We start from the raw sequence: 21,741 nt of genomic DNA, 5'->3' as shown, positions 1-21,741 counted from the left end.
ATTTCTATGTCATTTTTATTTTTTTTATTTTCATTTATTTCTATTTATTTTATTCTTATTAATTTTTATTTAGTTTTATTTATTTATTTGTTTATTTACTTTTATTTATTTATTAATTTTTGAATATTTATTTATTTTTGTTTCTGTATTTAATTACAATTATCTAACTATTTTTTTCATTTATTTATTTATTTATTTAATTATCTATTTATATTTATTATTTATTTATTTATTTCATTATTCTTATTTACTTTTATTTGTTATTTATTTTTATGTATTTTATTTATTTTTTTTTTATTAATTAATATTTATAATTATTCATTTATTTTTCTCTATTCTTTTTTTTATTATTTTTTATTTTTATATTCATTTCATTTATTTATTTACATATTCATTTATTTTATTTATTTATTTATTTTATTTATTTTATTTATTTTCATATATCATATTTTTTTTCTTATTTATTTATATTTATCTTTATTCATTTCTATCTATTTATTTTTTTATTTATTTATTATTATCTATCTTCTTTTTATTTTTATTTTTATATATTTATTTATTTAGTTATTTATTTATATTTATTTATTTATTTTTATATATGTTTTATTTATTTTTATTTTCTTTTCTTTTATTTATTCTTTATTTACTTAATCTTTATTTATTTATTTTATTTACTTTTATTTATCTAACTATTTTTAGTTTATTTTTTTATTTATGTCTATTTATTTATTTTGATTCATTTATATTCTTCATTTATTTATCTATTTTTTACTTGTCTATTTATTTATTTTTATTTATTTTTATTAATTATCTATTTGTTCATTTTTATTTATCTTTATTTTTATGTATTTATTTATTTTACTTTATTTTTATTTATTTATTTTTATCTATTCTTATTATTTATTTGTTTTTATTTTTATTTATTTATTTATTTTTTGTTTATTTTATATATATATTTTCATTTGTTTTTATTTATTTACTCTTTTATTTGTTTATTTTTATTTATTTATTTTTTTTATTTTTATATATTGGTTTATTTATTCATTTTCATTAACTTATTTATTTTACTTATTTATTTCTTTATTTATTTATTTTTATTTATTTATTTTTACTTATATTTTTATTTTTATTTATTGTTGTTTATTTTTTTGTTATCTTTATTTATTTATTTATGTATTTATTTATTTATTTTGTTAATTATTCATTTATCTTTATATATTTATTTATCTATTCAATATTATTAATAAATTTATTTTTATGTATTTATTTATTATTTTTTTTTTTTATTTATTTCTATTTATTATTTAGTTTTATATATTTATTTTTATTTATTAATTTATTTTTATTTTTTATTTATTAATTATCTATTTTTATTTATTTTTAGTTCTTTATTTATTTCATTTTTATTTATTTATTTACTTATTTGTTTATTTATTTATTTATTTATTTATTTATTTATTTATTTATGTCCAATCACCAATTTTCTGAAGGGAGAAATCGAACGAAAAATTGAGAGAGAGAGCAGTTGCAAAGAAGGGTCCAACCTACTGACGTTATAGGGTCTCCAAAAAGTAGTTTTTTGGATAATGTATTACATTTCTTTAAGTTTACATTCAGCATTCAGAGTGCTTCATTCTCCAAAAAACTGCATTGCTCTTTGTTATATGGTTTCTTATCAATAAATACTCGTAATGGTACTGGGACTTTATGGACGCCCTGTGCTACTACTAATAATCACTTGTTTACATTTGATCCAACGACGTCTGGAGTGCGTGAAGGTAAGGAGATGGTTTCTTTTTTATGTCATTCTTACAAATATATAATGGCGCCATCGAACATTAGGTAGATCTAGGGTACTTATCCGCGTCGACTTTTAAAACCTTCGTTGTCCCTGATTAGTGACCCTGTGCCCTCCTGAGGAGGGGCATATAGGCTACAGGCGTCAGACGCCACGGTCAGATGGGTACTTGGTCTGTACCGTAGGATGGGACCACCTTCCCGAACATTTCGGAGGTTACTATGGCCCTTAATTTGTGACTTGGAAGGAGAAATTTCCTTCGAGGGGTAAGTAGTAGTAGTGGAGGTCTCGAGGTACTAGGTATACCTACTACCTATATACCTAATACTTCCACGGACGCTGGCTCGTTACTGATGTCCATCAGCAGTTAGGTACTACAGTATGGGTTACCTAAAAGTGTGCTGATTCATAGGTATAAGGTAGATTCTTGGATGAGCCCTATGCTTACAAGACCTTTGTTTGGCGGCCGCTGATTGGCTGGTACCCGGATGTAGGCGGCTCCCAGCCATTCAGCGACCGCCAAACAATCGTCTCGCAGGCATAGGGTTCACCCAAGAATCTACCTTAAGTGAACCAGCTATAGGTAGTAGTAGTACTACAAAGTTGTAGTATTCTGGTTATGTGGCCCATTTCCATCGTTTACCCTCCTACTTACCTAGGCTGTATAGTATATATTTCATCATTAACGGGTATTGGTAGCTAGAAGGAGGCGTTTTGAGTTTTAATCTCATATAAATTGCTTCCTGCTGATCTTGGGGAGGTGTGGGCTAGGGAGAGTGTGGGGTTATCCAGGGCTAGAAGCCCCCCCTCTTGGGCAGGTCAGGGCGCGGCCCCCAAAGTCAGGTTATAGGGTAGATCACCACGGCAGGCCAACCAGGCCACCTACATTCAACGCTTGCCACCCTCCGAAAAAGTACTTGTTCCGACACGGCATACAAACCTTCGGTCCTTTTACAATAGAAAGGTACTAGCGGCAGCTGGATAGGTCGTAAGCTTTCGAACAAGGGGTTCGGTAGTTAACTGCTTGTCCGACAGGCGCGCGCGCGCGACTGGGAGGTAAACAAATCACTTTTGCTTTCGGCCTGCTGGCGTGTAGACGTGTATCATCGCTCTCTGCCCGCTTCATCGTCGTTGCTTTCGCATGGTTGTGTTTTTCTTTTTCTATTTATCTAGTGAACTGAATTGTAAGTACAATCATTTCATATTTATTTCCATTGAATTCAATTGTGAATTAAAGGATCTTGGTTTCTCCACGCCCTCCGATTACCCGAGTGCCGGGACTGAAGGGCGTAAGTGCGGGAATTCATTTTTCCCAGAAATGATCCTCGTATTGTGTATGCTCGGTGCCGAGGGCGGGAGAGCGCTCGCTCCGAGCTTATATTTTGGTTGGAAATGTGTAGATGAAAATCGTAAGTAAGTGCCCTTTTCATTTATATTTTTTTTTACCTGTATGCTCGTTGCCGAGCGAATGCGCTCGGCACGAAAACTTATTCTGTATGGAAGTGGAATCGCAAGTACAGTATTCTTTTTCATTTTCATATATTTATTTTGATTGTAGCAATACTCATTTTGGATCAGTTTCCGCTCTTACCCGGAAATTGATCCTTTCCTCTTTTTATTTGAATGAAGTGAAATCGCAAGTGCAAGATTGCATTATTTACTTGGATCAATGTTTCCGCTATTTCCCGGGAATTGATCCTTCCCCTTTTTATTTTGTATGAAGTGAAATCGCAAGCGCAGTATTCTTTTTCATTTTTCATATATATTTTGATTGCATCAATTCATTATGGATCAAGGTTTCCGTTCATAATCGGGAATGGATCCTTTTACCCTTGCGCTCGGTACCGAGGGCGCAAATGCGCTCGCTCCGAGCCCTTATTCATTGTGAAGTGAATCGTAATGCAAGATTCTTTTTCATGTTATTCCTTTTATTATTGATTGCATCAATATTTATTTTGGTTCAAGTTCCGCTCAGTAGGAGTCAGGGAATTGATCCTTATGCCCTTGCATTCGGTGCCGAGGGCACGATTGCTCTCGGGCTCTTATTATTATTGTTGGGTACATGGGTGCTGTGCGGGGGTGGGGAACGAAAATCCCCCCCCCCCCGCTCAGCTCCCACAGATGGCCCTTCCCCTTCGGGGGGGAGGTTATCTGGGTTCTTCTACCTCGCCCCCCGATCCGTCGAGCGCGGGGGAGGGCGCTCGGTGCCCGATGTACAATTGTATTCAGGGTCTTCCGCTCGTTCGGAATGTGGGGCTCACACCCCCCCGCGTGAGGGGACTTCCCCCCACTAATCACTACTACTGTTATTTCCGCAGGTGCTATTGCCACGAGGGTGGACCTTGGTGAGGTATGGGCGTCCTTCCATTTGCAGGGCGTGCCTAGTGTCCAGGGGCGGCGGTTCTATGTCTGGGCCTGCTGCGGTCACCCATGGAGTGGTGACCACGATATCGACTCCAGGTGACGACGTCCCTCCTCACCTGGTGTACTCGCCTCACGTGGTAACAGTCTTGCCTACAGCCGCTGTGAAGTGCCGTTCACCGTACCGAGAGGGGGGCGTGCCGCCGCCGCTCGTGGTTGTCGCGCTGCCGCGACCACACTTCCGCTGCCCTAGAGCTCGCCCCTGGACCTGCCGCCGGTACCAGGATGTTGCTGGCTGCTGCTTCACCTCCTTTGTTTTCCGGTGCTGCCTGCCGTACCTGCCGATTCTGTGCTGACTGTCCATGCAGTTGCTGCGCTGGCTGTCCCTGCCGTTGCTGCGCTGGCTGTCCCTGCCGATGCTGTGCTGGCTGTGCCTACTGTTCCTGAGATGCCCATACCTGCTGACGTCCCTGTTCGTGGTGGTACTACCCCAGACTTTGGTCTGTCTGTACAGGTGCGTCCGGGCCCTGTGGCTTCGGCTACAGCAGCCCCGGCTCCGCCCTGGATGGCAGATCTTACGTCTGTCCTGAGGAAGCTGACGAAGAGGAGGAGGAACGTCGCCTTCATCTTCTTCATTGTCGTCGGCTGCCGCCTCTTCCCCTTCGACTTCTAAGGCTTCACAGCCGAGGAAGAAGAAGGTTGCCTCCTCCCTCCTAAGAAGTTTCCCTCGGGAGCTTCTCGGGACCCGTCTCACCTCGGTGGGACGGGAGGGTTCCTTCCGCTGGTCCTCCTGCTCCTTCGGGAGCGGGGCCCGTCTCTTCTTCCACAAGGAAGAAGACTACGGGGACCAGAGGGGTACCGGCTAACACCGGTACTTCCTCGCCTGGTGTCAGTGGTGGTTCTGCCACTGCATCAGGGTCCGTCTCGGCCTCTCGTTCGCGGCAGGTACCGAGTGTACGTCGCCTACCAGTGACCGTGCAGCCAGGAACCAGACCTCTGAGCCCGCTCAGTCGTCAGGTTCACGGCACGGAGGCGGAAGGAATACTGGGTGACAGCCTGATCACGATAACGCGACTCTCACCACCATCCAGCTCTCGACTCTCGCAGCGAACCAGCTGGCTTACCCTCCCGGGATGACGTGACGGTCCACGACCGGCCACAAGGGCTGAGGCTGGGAAGAGGTCCCCCCGTTTTGCGCCGGTGCCAGACGGCTGGAACCAGCGACCGTGACGTGCCGTGAGGGACAAGACACCGGTCCTCACGGTGACAGTGGAGCCTGCAGGTCGCCTGACCGTCGCCTACCTCACAGAGAGCGATCGGGTACTGCAACCAGACACCAGCTCTTCTGACACTCGAGATCCGGGGCCCGCTGTGATTCCAGTCCAGACCGTTCTCCACAGCGAGACGGTTCGACCAGGCCTGCAGCTCGATCGCCACCGCGGGTTGACGATCGCCTGCAGCCCTCCAAGCCTGCTGGTTCTGCCAGCGAGCGAGGAGGGAGCGTCAGGTCTGCCTCTCCCGTACCTTCAACCTCCTCGGGTTACACCGGGAGGAGCGAGGTATTGAGGAGTGATCGTGAGGGGTGCGCCCCTCATGATCCCCCACCACGACTCCCACGTGCCAGGCACGGTTCTTGGGCCGGCCAGGACGTATGCGCAAGTGGATGGAGAAGACCGAGAGGGCTGTCGCTGTTCCCCCTTCTTAGGAGGAAGGTTCTCGGAATATGCTCTTGTTCGAAGGGCTTAGCGGTCCTACTCTGCAAGATGCTGTGACTTCCGAGATCCAGAGGAACTTTGCCGAGGTTATGGTGCTGATTCGTCAGCACACGACCTCATGGAAGTATCGCCGCTCCCACCAGCAGAGCCACGTCTCGGCTCGAGTCGTTTTGGGGGCCCGAGAGGGAACCCAAATCGACGGAGTGGGTCTGCCGCGATCGGAGCTTGCCGACTGTGTTGAACCTCCAGGTAGTCTCTCGTCTCCGGACAAGAAGGCTCTCTCAGTTCTGGCCGGTCGAACAAGCTACTTCACCTCCTCTACTGCGACAGAGGCGTTTCTACGTGTCTTCGGACACCGTATTTGAATACCCCTTCGGTCCTCCTGAGAGGTTTCGACCTCGACGAGGACTGGAATGAGTCGGAGGACGGTATCGGCTCTCTCCTGTCAGGTGTCGATCAGCCCCACCCAGACGACGTTCACAGTGGCGGCAGACCCTTACCTACAGTATAGTTCGTAACCCTCCTCGGGAAATAAAAACGTTTTCTCCTTGACGATAACGTTTTTCCCAGGCCCTGTCTGAGAAGGCCATCGCCGTAAGGCGATGGCTGCTCCTTTTCTTCTCCAACTGCTAGTTCTGCTGGGAAGGCGAGTCAGTATCCAATTCCTCCCCCATTCCCTCTCTCCTTACGGCTACGAGGGAAAGGGGAGGGATCCTACAGAGATTTCTCTGTAAGATCCCACGTTAGGGGCTGCGCTACCAGGTGGGGACCTTCGGGTCCTACCTGACGTAAAGCCCCGGTCGTTGAGGAGGGATCCTGCCCCTTTCTCGATTTCTACGGGAATCGAGAGGGACCACCAGCCGATATCGTTTGACGAATTCGGTGGGGGGTTTCCGCAGAGTGCTTAGAATTCTACGGAATTTCTAGCGCACTCAGAGTGTTCGAGTTTTTTAAAACGATCTCCCAAACACTTAGGCGAGACCACGGTCCAAAGTGAGACGAGAATCCCCGATAATTGTTACACGATAATCGGGAACCTCACTTATGCTCGAATTCCTGTAATTTCTAGCATTTGGAAGAAGACTGCTGCTGAAAGAAGAGTATCTCACAGTAGGGCGATTAACCTGGAATAGAGAAGAACGACGGGAACTTCCAGTTTGGCTTGAACTTTCGTCTTCGGTATTCTGTTCACCATTGAAGCTTTTCCTTTGGGAAAGACTTCTCCTTCACTCTCTTGACTAGAGAACGAAGGCGGTCGATCTCCAATCCTTATTCTCATTCCTCGAGGGGAAAAGAATTTAGGATGGAGGTCGTGGTACAGAACCTACAAATATACTACGTATATACCCTCGCGACATGATTCTTTTGACAGTTGAATTGTCCGGGGGGTAGGCGCATACCGTAGTTAACTCTACGGTTTGTGACCGAGACGAATTGTATCTTAATTGAACTGCAACTCGGGGTTGCCTGCAACCTCCCAGCGTTATCAGTTTCGATTTTAGATACTTGGTATTGTCATGACAACACCAATTCAGCTTTTGTATTTACCGAAATCCGTTTCGGTTAAATATAATTGCTCGAGCGTATTCTTTATGCTCGATGGTTCTAGCCAGAACGCATTCCTTCATGGAATAATGGATTACCTGGCAACTCAGGATGACGAGTCACGAGAGCTACTGCGTTATTGAACTGCCTGATAGCGGCTCAGTTATCAGCTAGGTCTCGGAGATGCGCGGTCGGTTACGTCTCTCTCTCCCCTGGTTGGATTGACTACCGAACCGTATCTCTGCCCAACAATCATGGACTTAGGTCTCTGATTAACGGGGATTCTCGCAATAATGAAGGACCATCTACTGCTGTGACGCTCGATTTCATCGCCTGCGACATTGCGAGGAATTTTTTCAACAGAGATTATCTCTTGGACTCTTTCATCTTTCTGTTTAGCCGGCACGGTAACAGAGTCTGTACTAGTCAACCCGCTGCATCGCACTGCGATAATGCGAATGATTTTTTGCAGACATCTGAGTTTGTCTTCAAATATCTTGTATTCGTAGGTGTGCAATTCATTGCTCGCCCCGAATTAACAGATATGTCAGAAGACATCGCCTACTCTCCGACCTGACAGCTCTACTTCCAAATGTTCAGCCCATGAGAAGCAGTTCTTCAGGCAGTAGTTCCCTGTCTTCGTTACTGGAAGCGCTCCGCTTTTATTGCAACTACGATCCTCACCGACAGCAATCAATAGCGGTTAGCGTTCTCAGTCTTTGTAACACAGGTTCAGAATCTTGAGAATCCTTCTCTCGGTTCAGCTGTGAAGACGTAGGTTGCATTTTCTGTACACCTTCGTCTTCAACGTCACATAGTGTTGTTTCTCCTTACCCGAGAATCAACTATACTATGAGATATCTTGCCATCAAGGACCTCGGTCTCTAGAAGGCAATTGACTTTCGCCTGTTGGGCACATGCCTTAAGAGAGTCATCACCTTGCCTTCTGGCATCGGTGACGAACAAATTATTTGTTTAGTCTCTTGGCATCAACCCTGTTTAAGGCGAAGGTCACGTGACTTGCTCGGGTGCTTGGACAACTTGCCTCCTACCGAAACGCAGTCAGTAGGCAGCTGTCAGAGCGCCCAAGTCTGTTACGAACCTTCGCTGTGGACTTAGTTCGGTTGTTCCATAACACAATCTTTTCTTCGTCCTAACGGCTTGTCACAGTACCCATACCATCGACACCCACCATTGAGTGTCGTGTCCTATCCACTACCGAGAACAACAACTTCGCTGCAGACGGATAGACCAGTATGGGTACAGGACATCACCGAAGTCGAGAAGAGGGATAGGTCATACGACAATTCCCTTCTTTTCCTCTGAGGTAATTGCATGACTTTAACTGCGAGTCAAGCATCACAGGGGATGGGGATTCGTGACGCTCGATTTCGTACCGAATTCGTAGCGAAGACTCTGAACCCTTCGGTTCCTGACGATCGGTTAGAGTCCTTCACAATCCCCTCTAATGGACTTCACCGCCTTCGATGCGAAGGAGATGCTGCTTTGTCCTGTGAAAGCGCGACCGCGCTTTCTGAAGAAACTCGACATCCCAGGCTGAGGTGTTGAAGACTCTTCGTCAGCACCAAGATGACCTAGAAGTACACTCCCCTCGAGTTACACAAGAACTTCTCCTTGGCGCAGGTACTGAAGGCAGGGGTCTGGTACAACCAGACCACTGGCACCTCCTTCTACCTTTTGGATATTGCCCACAGGTCCTGGATCGTTTTCCTTAGGACCCGTGGTGGCCTGCTCAACACGTTGTCTAGCTAACCCAGACCCTAGCAGGCTGAACAGCATGAGATCCTGGTGTGACTGTAAGAATAGATAAGTGAATGAGAGAGTGACTGGCTTCTCTTCCTATCTTTTTCTACACCTCTACCTGTGGGTAGAGGGATACGGTCATCACCTTGCTGGATAAGGACGAGATGCCGGTGAGCTACTCGACAGAGCCCCATCCTATCCCTTTCACTAGGGATGGGAGCGAATATCCACCACTTCCTCCTACAAGGGGGGGAAGTGGATGCCAACAAGAGACAAACCATAACGTTGTTGCCTCTTGCAAATAGGAACTTGTTCTTGTTTGCTGGTACGAAGAGATACGCTTGCCTCTCTCTTAGTACTTGGTCCAGAGGTCTGACCATTGATCCTGCGGTGCACACCCGATCAATCGGACAGAGGCTTGGATCCCTCCCTCGCTCTTACGACCAGGGAGGCTTCCAAGGTTGGGCGAACACCAGTCTGTTCACAAAAGACTCAGATTCCACCCACCAAGAAGTGAGTCTTCCTATTGTAAAAGGACCGAAGGTTTGTATGCCGTGTCGGAACAAATGACAATTTGTCCAAAATTGCATTTTTCCTAACTATACAAACCTGAGGTCCTTTTACACATAGCCCCACCTCATGCCACCCTCACTCTGCAGTTTTTGCTTGGGCCAAAAGCAAAAGTGATTTGTTTACCTACCAGTCGCGCGCGACCCCCCCGCGCGCCTGTCGGACAAGCAGTTAACTACCGAACCCCTTGTTCGAAAGCTTACGACCTATCCAGCTGCCGCTAGTACCTTCCTATTGTAAAAGGACCTCAGGTTTGTATAGTTAGGAACAAAATGCAATTTTGGACAAATTGTCATTTTAAGTGTATGAACAAGGCTGTATTAATTGTAGGGTACCTGTCAGTATTAATTTGGCATTAAAGATTTTTAATTTCTTTTCAGCAAGAATAACAGCAAATAATTTGATATTTCATTAAATTTTTTATACATTTTCTCAGAAACCATCCCAGTTTATTACTTCACCATATGGAAAACCTTTCTAAACATTTTATATCTAGGAAATTCTTCGAAAGTGCTGGGAGTATAGAGTCAAAGACGTACTTTATTATACTTTACTTTACTTACTTTATCTTCCCGCCTCCGGCCGATGGCATAAGGCTGATACAGTTCCTCTCCATCAGTCTCTATCCTGAACCACTTCCCTCGCTTCCTCTAGGTTCTCCGGATTTCTTGTTCAAGATCTCTGACATTCTGTCTATCCACCTCGCTCTTGGCCTTCCTTGTGGTCTTCTTCCTATTTGTACTGCTCTCAGTGCTCTCCTGGGGTCTCAATTCCCATCCATTCTCTCATGTCTGAACCATTTTGGCCTGGTACTGACTGGCATTTGCCTCAATCTCATCCTGATGTCTTCATTCCTAACAAAATCGTTCCATTTGATGCCAAGTATCCTTCTCAGCAGCTTCATCTCAAAAGCATCCAACCTTCTCTCCTCTGTTCTGGTCAGTGCCCAGGTGGACGAACCATACATCAGGACTGGCAGTACTACTGCATTAAATATTCTCGTCTTAGTTCTCAAGCTGATTTCATGCCTTACCCCACGTTTCTTCTCAGAACTTCAAAAGCTCTTGCTGCTCCTAGTTTTCTTCTTTGTATATCCTCAATTTGCCTCCTGTCTGCTGTTACCACCCTTCCCAAGTATACAAACTTCTCAACTTGCTTGAGTTCCTGTCCTCTAATTGACATGTTTTCCATGTTCACCCAACCATCATCCCTACTCACAACATGATCTTGCCTCTTCATTATGCTGAAGGTCAAGCAACCAAAATTCAGTGTCCTCTGTCTCCATCCTCATTACCATAACCTACCAGGCACCAGCCACGTATCAGTAACCAATGCAGCATCATCAGCAAAGTCTAAATCCATAAAAACTTCTCCACTAATACTAGCTCCTATGTTTTCATTCTCCATCACTCTTCTCATTATGTGGTCAATATATACATTAAACAAGGTGGGTGACATAACACATCCCTGTCTTAGCCCACTTCCAACTGGAAACCAGTCACTTTGCAGTCCATCCATCTGTACACAGCTGCACACACCTTGATACCAGTTCTTTAGTATCCTTATCACTTTTAGTGGTACATATACCATAGTGTTCTGCCACTCTCCACATTCCATCCCTCCACACTGAATCGTACGCTTTCTCCATCTCTTCTCAATTATCTGTCTAAAGGTGAAAATGTGATCCACTGTTGACCTTCAACTTCTAAAACCTCACTGCTGTTCTCTAAGTTTTTCATCTACTATTGTTCTTATTCTGTTAAGTATCACTCTCATGAATATCTTCCCTGGGACTGACAGTAAACTTTTGCCCCGATAGTTACCACAACTCCCTTTTACTTCCGTTATTTTATATATTGGTATCATAATTGCCTTTTTCCAATCACTTGGTTACCACCCCTCTGTTCTCCAAACTATGCTAAAAATTAAACTAACTCCTAAGCCTTCTCATCTTCGTCCTCCTGTTTTCAGTATCTCTGTGGATATCCCACACACACCAGTAGTTTTTCCATTTTTTACAGATTTTAAGGCATCTCTCACCTCTTGTGCACTAATATCCTGTTTTTGTACCTCCAGCGCCTCGTTTAAGTCAGGAATGCACTCGTCTCTGTTATATAGGATTTATTATATGTGATTGAAAAAGATATTAGAGTTTTTAAATTTATATTGATGTCCCCTTTAATTTAATTAGATTTCACACTGGATTTCTGGTGAAATTAGGAACAAAAGCTTTGGTGTAAAACAACGACTATGGTTGAGAATTGATTTGAAACTTTAGATCATCTGTAAGATGAAGAGTAAGATTAATGTCCTTTGTTTCAAACTTCCAGCTTGCACACCTCCACTGCAACGCTACCGTCTACCATGAAGGCTACAGTGAGTCGTACTTGGTTGCTGCATTACTGGTAAGTGACTTTCCACATGAAAAAATGGCTAGACCTCTTCTTCATTCTGGATGCTGTTCTCTGTTAATAGGGACATTTCTTGCCATTATTTGCCTCATAGGAAGGTAGTGCCACCATCCCACCACACACAGTGCACTGTAAGCGTTACCCCACTTTCTTTCTTTCTTTCTTTCTATACCTCCATTTCTGGGCTCAGCTCGTGTCGCTGCGCGAATATCCTTTAATCTATTATTTCTAGGGTAAATGTACTAACACATACCAGAGAATAAATAAATAAAGAAAAAGGTCAGTATAAACTGACTCGCTCACCCTCCAAGAGGGTGTCGGTATGAACACTAGGCGAGTGAGACCACTACCACGAGCCAAATACCAATAGAAATCTCCCACAACAAAAACCCTCCATGAGGAGAGCCGACCCACAGAGTGAGCAGCTCGTACTACTACTACTCCATCCCATGCTGCCGACTGCTGCGCCTCTGGTGGTCATCCTTTTAAGTTAGCGCACACGAGTCCCACCTTGTGCTATTTTTCTCTCTGTGTTTTTTTTTGTGCCCTTTCGTTGGATTTATCTATAATGGAGCGTGCAAGCTATTTGCAGCAGCTAAGTTAAGTACTCAGTATTTATGGTTAGTGGTTCTTTCCGGCCTCAGTCAGTATTTGCCGTTTTTTAGGTAGGTAAATAACGAACTCGGGGTCGGAAGCATGGCAGCATGGTTCTGCCGCGTGGTGGGTTCGTTCTCGGTCTCCCATACCTAGAACATCCCCTTATCTATGTACGCTCTATATTAATTATCCGTTTTACTTAGGGTACTGTCTACTCAGGTTTGTCATGCATGCATGTCTTTTACCTTATGTAGGCTTCTTCTTTCCAGACCCTAGTCCCGCTCTTAGTATCGGCCTCTGACTAGCTTTGAGTGGTAGAACTTTTCCTTCGGGTTAGTCGTACACTCCTGGATTTTTTCTCCTACTATATTGTTTTCTTTCTTTTATTTTATTTAATTATACCATGTATTTTGTTATGGTTAGGTTAGTTAGGCGTCTGGCTTAGCCTAGGTCCTGGCTCATCGAGGCCTATGCTACCGCTCATCAGTTCGGGTTGCTTCCCGATAGCATCTCTCTGATCAGTCGGTTTTGGCCCAGTGGGTCTCCATGCTACCGCTTTTCAGTTCAGTGCTTCCCGATAAGCATCTCTCTGATCAGTTGGTTTGGTCCTAGGCTTAGTTATCTTATTTTAGTCCTTACCGTCTCGTGGTCACTACGCGATCACGAGACAGCCAGACGCCTGCCCAGTCCCCTTCCCCCCTCCTCCGCTCTTCCATTGAGTCGGGGGTGAGGGGTGGGTCGGTCTGCCCACGCTCGCTCCACATACCCGAGCATGCTTCCCTCTCTCCCCCTCAGGCGGAGGGGCCAGGGAGACGGGACAGACCCAGACTGGACGCGACCTCTCCGGCTCATCGGTTCCGGCCCGGTGGTAATGTGGTGGGGGGTACTGGCTCCTCTCCCCATCCGTTGCTTCCTTGTCGCTCCGGTTTCGCTCGAGCCTGTATGTCTCCTCGCTCTTCCCGACCTTACTAGGACTCCTTTCCTGATCGAGTCCTAGCATCCAGCGGAAGATGTTAGTCCACCCAGTAGAGTGGACCGGAACATACAGTGGTCCCTGCTAACCTTACCGTATTGCTGAGTTACTACACTCCGCTACGCACTGGACTTGTTTTCCGGTTCGTTTGAGTTTTAGGTTTAAGTGTTATTAGATTAACTATAAGTTTATCTTAAGTACCTTAAACCTTCCCCCCCCCCTCCCTTACATGTCTTACCGGATATCTCCGGATTATAGCCTATTCAGGCGATGCAGGGGGGGTTATGCCCAAATCCCAAATTTTTTCCGAGCTCCGGCATGCAACGGAGTTCTTCTGTCCTTTAGCCTGTAAGTGTTATTCTTTAAGATACTCATGTGTCTTCCACTTACAGGCCACCAACTGTGAGCATCCGGGAATGCGCCGCCACACTTCAGGACCCATGTGGACACGAAGTTTGCCGGTCCCATGCTCCATGCGCGACTCTGCACGGGGACATCCAGGTCTGGTACCATGAGACGTGTACCATATGTTACGATCTGGTGAGCCAGCTTTTAGAAGGGGTGAGTATTCCATCTCCGGTAGCTGCTCCGCTTCTGTTTTAGTGCTTAAGTTTCATCATCCACTTTAACTTAAGGCATCTAAGTTTAAGTTATATTTTCAAGTTTTAGTTTTAAGTGATTCTTAAATCTAATCTTCGCCCTCTCTTCCAGGCGCCGGCAGTGAAAGATACCGCTCTGGCAACCCTGCGGGCCTGGGTCGGCGGTTTTGGGAAGAACGCCGCCAAGGGTATGCCCTACATCTTGGAGAAGCGGTTGGCGCTGTTAATCTTCCCCGGAGGCAAGGCGACAGGATACGTCGACCCAGTAGAGGCGGCCCCTACTATCGCCTTCATCCAACAACAGCTGGCTGCCTCATTAACTGACCAAGACCAGGATATCTCCACGGACGTCGCGACCCCTTTAGATATTAATGTGGCAACCTATGGAGAGGTGTAGACGACCTGTTGGTCGAGGTAACGGTAGGGTGGACACCCAAGGGTCACCCTTGGGTGTGACTGTTTTCTTCTACTCCTGCAACCTCTCCATCCTTCCAAGGCTTTACAGGTGATGAATTATATACTCCTCCTGAAGCTTCGGTTAGACCTAAAAAGGTCAAGGGTCAAGCAGTGAAATCCTTGACTAAGACGTCGTCGTCGTCTAAGAAGTCGACTTCGGCGTCATCCTCCTCACGTAAGTCCCTCCGGCTGGGAATCCCGGAGCAGACAGGTCTAAAGCTTCTAGCTCCGGCTCTAAGTCCTCGAGGAGTAATCCTCCAGAAGAGAGATCTCGCACCCCGGCAGAGTCACCAGTTCCGCTACCCTTGGTTCCGATTCAGAGCCACCCCTCCACCTCCGCAGCAAGCTCCGGCCTTGGACTCCAATGCTGGCCTGTTGCAACAAGTGGGCGACCTGGTTGGGTCCCTAAAGAGTAGCATGGAACAAATGATCTCTCGTCTGTCGGATAGGTATTCTTCCCAGGACTCCATTATAGCCGGACTGAGAGAAGCCCCTCTAACCTCTCCTTCACTTTCCAATACGAGTGGAACTCAGCTTCCTCCGTATGACTCGCTACCTCCGTTTCTCGATGAACAATCCATGGAGAGTAGCGTCATACGCCCCCTTCCAAGACGGTCTCATTTCCATACCGGAATTCGGAACTCGAAGGATAGAGCGACTTCGAGTTCTTCCCGGAAGACCTCCAGCCTCCGTATATAGGCTACGCAAGGCTTACAGCTTCAGCCATGGTTCGGATGATAGGGTACCAAAGGAGACAGTCCTCTATTCACAAGACCAGGCTCAGAGAGAATGGCTCAGATGTTTAGAGGACATGGATTGTTCTAATACCAGGATACAACCTTTCAAGAGTCCCTTTACCATTTTCACAATGGATGAGAGTACCCCGCTCCCGTTCCTAACAAGATCGCGAGGTCTACCATCCCAGCGGCCCAGAAGGGGGGAACCCATGCCTCAATTGAAGGAAGCAGATCCCACATCTCCGTTGCTCCCCTCAGCCGGAGAATTGTGGGGAGGACTTGCCAAACACCTTCTCAGCTGGCAAACTCAAACGGACTGTGCTATGGAGCAGTTTGGTGAAAAGCTACCCAGGCTCCCAGATAGCCTTATTCAGGCTGAATTTGACGCGAAATCGCGTTTTTAGCCAGATCAATTAACTCTAGGCTATGTCCCGAGGTAGCAACCATAGCTTATGGCTCAGAAACTGCTGTTTAAGCTCATGACCAAAGCCCTGACTCAAACGGTACAGTCGGATATGTTTGAGTTTGCCACTGCTAGAAACGAATTGTAGGAAGCATGTCCTACAAGAGGCAACCATTCGACATGAGCCGAATAGGTTACTCTCGTCTAACATCTGGGGAGCAGATCTCTTCCCAGAAGCTATGGTGAAGGAAGTCCAGTCAGAGGCTACGAGGCTGAAACCAGAGCCTTAAGGACCGTTGGGGCCTTACGGCTAAGAGGAGACAGACCTAACACCTAAAGGTAAGGGACAGAGGAAACCTAGGCGTTTCCATCCTTACCTGAAAAGCAGCCACGCTTTCCTCAGCAAGTTCCAGCGGTGCCCTTAGTGCAAACACCCAACCTTCCACCTCTAAGGCTCAATCACAGCCAATTTATGTGATATCCCCTCAGCCTCAGCCCTCCACCTCTTACGCCATCTCTCCAGCTTACAATCAAGCCTTCGAGAGTCAAGCTTCACAGAAGTATGACCGCTCGGGTAAGGGAGGCAGAGGGTAAGCGGTTCCTTTCGCGGGAGAGGATCGGGAGGCCCCCCTTTAACAGGGGAAACAAAGCTTCAGAGGAGGCCGAGGCGGTTACCAGAACAATGAAGAACTTCAGGTAGGAGGGAGGCTGTTTTCACTTTCGCCACCGGTGGAACTTCAGCAGATGGCTCAGAGCATAGTGTCAAAAGGCAGGCCTGGGTTGGAGCTGGTTGACGAACCAACTCCATCCAGACCTTTCCGTCAACTTCCTTCCAAGGAATTGACAGAGTACGCAGAGGACCTCCTTCAGAAAGGAGCTATAGCGAGAGTCAAGAGATAAAATTTCAAGGTCGCTTGTTTCAGCGTGCCAAAGAAAGGCTCACAAAAAAGAAGGGTAATCTAGACTTGTCCCGCTTAAACTTAGCATCCGCTGCGACAAGTTCAAGATGCTCACGATATCACAGGTGCGGACCTTACTTACCCGTGGGGCCGTCACCACCTCTATCGATCTTACAGACGCCTACTATCATATCCCTATGCAAGACACTTCCGTCCATATCTGGGTTTCAAGATAGGAGCCCAGGCATTCTCCTTCAAGGTAGTTCCCTTCGGACTCAACGTGGCACCCAGGGTGTTCACGAAACTAGCGGAAGTGGTAGTGCAACAACTCAGATCACAAAGGGATTATGGTAGTAGCGTATCTCGACGATTGGTTGATCTGGGCTTCAACAGTCGAGGAATGCAACAGAGCTACACTGAAAGTGATTCAGTTCCTGGAATATCTAGGCTTCAAGATAAACAGGACCAAGTCAAGACTCACTCCAGAGTCAGACTTTCAGTGGCTGGGCATTCAATGGAATCTATCCTCCCATACTCTGTCCGATTCCATCAACCAAAAGGAAAGAAATAGCGAAGTCAGTCAAGCAATTTCTAAGTCACAAGCTGGCGTCAAGGAGAGCTCAGGAGAGGATCCTGGGTTCTCTCCAGTTTTGCATCAGTGACGAACGTCTTAATGAAAGCCAAACTGAAAGACCTAACCAGAATCTGGCGCTCACGAGCAAATGTCAGGTCCAGGGACAAACTATCCTCATCCCCTCTGATTCTAAAGAATCGACTTTGGCCGGTGGGCGAAAGTCAAGAATTTGTCAGTGTCAGTACCCCTTCAGTTCCCTCCACCCAGGGATTACCATCCACACAGACGCGTCCTTAAGCGGTTGGGGAGGGTATTCCCAGGTCCAAAAGGTTCAAGGAACTTGGTCACCTCAGTTCAGTCAGTTCCATATAAACGTACTGGAGGCAATGGCAGTGTTCTTGACTCTAAAAGGTTGCGCCCACCAAAGTACTCCCACATAAAGCTAGTTCTGGACAGCGCAGTGGTAGTACATTGTATCAAACAGAGGAGCTCCAAGTCACGTCATCTAAATCATGTGATGGTAGCCATCTTCTCCCTGGCAGACAAGTTCAGTTGGCATCTCTTCCTCACTCACATAGCTGGAGTGAGAAACGTCATAGCAGACGCGTTATCCCGATCAGTACCCCTAGAGTCGGAATGGTCACTGGACAACAGTTCGTTCCAATGGATCCTTCAAAGAGTCCCAGGGCTACAGGTGGATCTCTTCGCATCTCAAGCGAATCACAAACTCCCCTGTTATGTAGCCCCCAACCTGGACCTCTGGCCTATGCCACAGATGCCCTGGCTCTAGACTGGAACAACTGGAAGAAGATTTATGTCTTTCCCCCAGTGAATCTTCTTATGAAAGTTTTAAACAAACTCAGGACGTTCAAGGGTCAAGTGGCTCTAGTAGCCCCAGACTGGCCGAAGAGCAATTGGTATCCCCTAATTCTGGAGCTGGGCCTTCGTCCTCTTCGGATCCCAATCCCAGGCTCTCCCAGTCAGTACAAACAAACGAAGACTGTGTTCGCTTCCTCAGGGATTCTCAAAACCCTAACTTTATGGATTTTCATGAAGTTTGCGGCAAAAAGAGATGCGAATATTGACCCTCAGAATATTCTCTTCTTGGAATCCGATAAAAGGGAGTTCAACTTTGAGACAGTATGATGCTGCTGTCAAAAAGTTAGCAATCTTCCTGAGAGAATCTGATATTAGAATCATGACAGTTAATTCAGCTATATCCTTTTTTCAGATCCTTATTTGAAAAAGGTTTAGCAGCTAGCACGATTACGACAAACAAGTCAGCCTTGAAAAGATATTTCATTTGGGTTCAACATAGACTTGACGGATCCTACTTCTCGTCTATTCCTAAGGCATGTGCTAGACTTAGACCTTCTGTAAGGCCTACGTCAGTTTCATGGTTCTTAAACGATGTTCTAAAACTGGCTTCAGAAACCGATAATGACACATGCTCGTTTTATAATGCTCTTAAGGAAAACCCTGTTTTTATTAAGCTTAGCTTCAGGAGCAAGAATTTCAGAACTGTCGGCTTTATCCAGAGATCCGGATCATATTCAATTCCTTCCCACAGGGGAAGTACTACTTTCTCCGGAACGTAGCTTTTTAGCAAAGAACGAAGATCCTTTGATGAGGTGGGAACCTTGGAAGGTACTACCCCTTCCACAAGATGTATCTCTTTGCCCAGTTACAACCTTACGAGCCTTTCTGTCCAGGACCTCCTCATCCTCATCGGGTCCCCTCTTTAAGAGGGAAAAAGGTGGAACTTTATCCATTAAAGGCATCAGGCAACAAATCCTGTACTTTATTAAGCAAGCCAATCCTGACTCTTTCCCGAAAGCACATGATGTCAGGGCAGTAGCCACCTCAATTAATTATTTCCAACACATGAACTTCGATGAGTTGAAAAAGTATACCGGATGGAAATCGCCGACAGTGTTCAAACGCCATTACCTTAAGTCCTTGGAAGCTCTGAAATTTTCAGCAGTAGCAGCGGGAAACATAGTTTTCCCCTGATTCTAGTTAATTTTGTAGTGAAGATTCAGTCCTCCTTTCTACCTGCTTCACCCAACAGTTCGTCTATTCCTACCGTGTTCATTTACATTCATTCCCTGGTGTCTTAGCTGCTTTTATGATGATGTAGTGTGTGCCCCTTATTTTTTGCTAGGGACACTCACAGATGATTATGGATTTTGATCTCATGGATGTTACCCCCTTATTTTTATGCTAGGGGATACATCTCATTTATAATGGTTACGGGTTTTGTATATTAGTCATATGCATTCCTTATATATATCCTTGTTGTTTATTTGTTCACTTGATTATTTTAATTGCTATTATATTTTGATACATGCCTTTACACAGATACCATTTTGTTACATGTAAGCCAATTTACCTCTGTACATATGTAAATTACCTTATGATAAGAAACATGTTTAGAATTAAGGGTAATTTAAGCATATTTTCTATTTTGTATCACTGTGTATTTGTATCTTTTTAGCAATTATATTCCTTTTTATATTTACTTTATTTTTTATTTGAGACCTATTCTGATTTATTTTATTACTTTTGTTTACAATCTTGTGCTATTTCTCTGGTACGATTTAGCGCAGCGACACGAGCTGAGCCCAGAAAAGGGATTTTTGACGTAAGGAAAAATCTATTTCTGGGCGATTGGCTCGTGTCGCCAGCGAAATCCCACCTACCCATCCCTTCGCCCAAGATTGTCTGCTAACTTCAGGAGGCCACCAGAGGCGCAGCAGTCGGCAGCATGGGATGGAGTAGTAGTAGTACGAGCTGCTCACTCTGTGGGTCGGCTCTCCTCATGGAGGGTTTTTTGTTGTGGGAGATTTCTATTGGTATTTGGCTCGTGGTAGTGGTCTCACTCGCCTAGTGTTCATACCGACACCCTCTTGGAGGGTGAGCGAGTCAGTTATACTGACCTTTTTCTTTATTTTATTTATTCTCTGGTATGTGTTAGTACATTTACCCTAGAAATAATAGATTAAAGGATATTTCGCTGGCGACGACGCCAACGAATCGCCCAGAAATAGATTTTTCCTTACGTCAAAATCCCTTTTTTGTACATGAACTTTCCTGTCAGACATATACTTAGCTTACGTCTCTGACGTCACGACAGAATTCAAAACTCGCGGCAAACGCGACAGGTAGGTCAGGTGATCTACCTTACCCGCCGCTGGGAAGCGTGTATGAACCAACATACCTTTCTTGCCAGATTTTTTTCTGTCGTCGGTGTCGACCACACCTGTTGTCGGTACCTCTTGACAGTTGGATTCTTTTCTCGTTTTTTGTGCCCTGGATTGTTTCTACGGACTTTGGTGAAGTACCTGATCTTTTGGCCTGGCATTCGCGATTTGTGGACCGTTATTTGACTTTTCTTTGGATTATTCTTTGGATCCATGATGTCTGATGTTGATACTAAGAAAACTGCTATGTTCAGAGTTTGTTGTATGACTGAGTGTAAGGTGAGGCTACCGAAAGCTGCGGTAGACCCTCACACAGTATGTTTGAAGTGTAGAGGTGAATGCACCTTTAATAACCCTTGTAACGAATGTGAAAAGCTGAATGAAGATGAATGGAAGTCTTTGTCTTCCTACTTGAGGAAGCTTGAAAAAGATAAAGTTAGGAAAGCTTCTTCTAGGAGCAGTAGTAGATCTCGTATTAGCGAGTTGGATGTAGATAATCCTATTTTAGAAGTAGCTCCTTTGTCAGTTTCAGCTCCTGCTCCCTGCATCGAAGCCGAAGATGCGCCTTCGGAAGTGGCTTCCATGAAAGCCACCATTCGCAGCATGGAGATGAAAATTAAACATTTGGAAGGTAAGAGTGATTCTAATAGTGAATTATGCAGTGATCCCAGTGCAGTGGAGGGTGCGTCTGATCGGCTCCCTAATGCTTCCAGGCCTAGACCTCTTCCAGACTCCCAGTCCCAGTGGAGGAGGAAAGTCGAAAGCCGCAGGAAGGTTAGGGAGCATCCCCACCGGTCAGGCGTCCCCTCGGTAGCGCCTGTTGCTCGTTCCCAGGCTACCTTGGATCGCGCCAAGAGAGAAGTCTTGCGCAAATGCTTCTCGTCTTCGCCTTCGCCCTCTCCTAAAGGAGGATGGAGCTCTTCGGAAGCCTCGCGCCCTTCGAAGAGAGCCTGGAACACTCCCTGTGCCCTTCCCTCCAGCCCTGAAGTTTTTCGGAAGAGCCTGAGGTGGAAGCGAAGAAACGGAAGAGATCTCTTGAGTATCGTTCCCCGAGCAGAGATCGAGCCTCGTCACCTGTTCAAGACTTGGAAATCTCCTGCAAGGGTGTTGGCTAGTCTTCAGGCACAGATTTCGGC

The 21,741-nt window shown here is 45.4% G+C and overlaps 1 protein-coding gene across 14 annotated transcripts in view; it reads left to right on the top strand.

The window, feature by feature from the left end:
- The window catches only part of LOC135220022 (uncharacterized), an 875,986-nt gene that overhangs the window by 588,256 nt on the left and 265,989 nt on the right, over positions 1-21,741 (top strand). Inside the window, exon 1 of one of the 14 annotated variants that reach the window (XM_064257327.1) lies at positions 12,082-12,158. The exons of the other annotated variants lie outside the window; for them this stretch is intronic. The gene's annotated coding sequence lies outside the window, so the exon portion shown is untranslated. Of the gene's footprint in view, positions 1-12,081; positions 12,159-21,741 lie in introns of those variants that run through there. 14 annotated transcript variants of the gene reach the window in all.

The sequence above is a fragment of the Macrobrachium nipponense genome, chromosome 1, assembly GCF_015104395.2.
Source record: "Macrobrachium nipponense isolate FS-2020 chromosome 1, ASM1510439v2, whole genome shotgun sequence".
Lineage (NCBI taxonomy): Eukaryota > Metazoa > Arthropoda > Malacostraca > Decapoda > Palaemonidae > Macrobrachium > Macrobrachium nipponense.
This window is presented reverse-complemented; position numbering and strand designations above follow the sequence as displayed.